The sequence below is a fragment of the Rhincodon typus genome, chromosome 31, assembly GCF_021869965.1.
Source record: "Rhincodon typus isolate 14 chromosome 31, sRhiTyp1.1, whole genome shotgun sequence".
In the NCBI taxonomy this organism is placed as follows: Eukaryota; Metazoa; Chordata; class Chondrichthyes; order Orectolobiformes; family Rhincodontidae; genus Rhincodon; species Rhincodon typus.
Window position 1 is genome coordinate 1,352,242 of NC_063362.1, and position 1,062 is coordinate 1,353,303.

The window sequence follows — 1,062 nt, forward strand, 5'->3', positions numbered from 1 at the left end:
TGGACCAAGGTTCCAGTTTTCAGTCTTTCTGTGGAAGTCTTGAAGCTTTCTCTACAGCCAGTGTGTCTAACTTGAGTCTGGTGTGGGAGGATATGTCTGCCCCATTGCTAGTAGAGGTCCTTATCCCTAATGAGGAGTCACCAAATTCAAAACACTAACTCTGTTTCTCTCTCCACAGATGCTGCCAGAACTGCTGAGTTTCTCCAACACCTTCTGTTTTGTTCTTTATCCCACACGACAAGCCTGAGAAACAAAGCTGGCTGTGTTTATGTGCAGATTCCCAGTGTTACACTCAGTACCTGATGGTGGGACCTGACATCAGGAAGGGAAAAATGCCCCTTAAAAGCCAGCCCTTGCCTTTTGATCCCCTTGTCGCCCACCTCTTTCCACAGCCCTCACCCCTCCCTCACTCACCAGCAGCCTGGGTTCCTGACTGATCCTGTGCCTTGGGCATGCAGTGCTGGCAGCTACCACCACTCCCTCGGTGGGTAGTGAAGAGCCTCAGGCCTGTCATTGGCCACTAGCTCCTAGAGTGTGGAATTTATTTGCCTTTACTGAGGGTTGGCCTTCCCCAAAGGAGGTGATGAAGGTTCCTCACCAACTTTGTAGATTATTTTCTAATGAACCTGATCAAGGATGTTGTGACACACCCCTAGGGCAGGCGGGGCTTGAACCTGGGTCGTCTGGTCCAGAGGTAAGGACACTGCCAGTGTGCAACCAGAACCACCACTCTCACCAGCTCAGTATCAGTAGGGTCAGACCACTGCCGCTTGGATGAAGTTCCAACCTTGATAAAGGTGTCCCCTGAGGCAATTCATTGTGAAGTGACATGCCAGAGGCAGATTGTGTTTGATATTATTCATGTGTCTTTTTGTATCTGGAAGATTTTCGACATTCAGATATACTAAAATTCAGGATGACCTGGATGCCTCTTTCTGTCTATCCCCGGATGCCATCTCTTACCCCCACCCCCCCCCCCCCCTTGCTCCCTCTCCTACACCCCCCTCTCCACCTTGATCCCCATGCCCGCCTGTATTCCTATCCCCATCTCCACCTCGATCC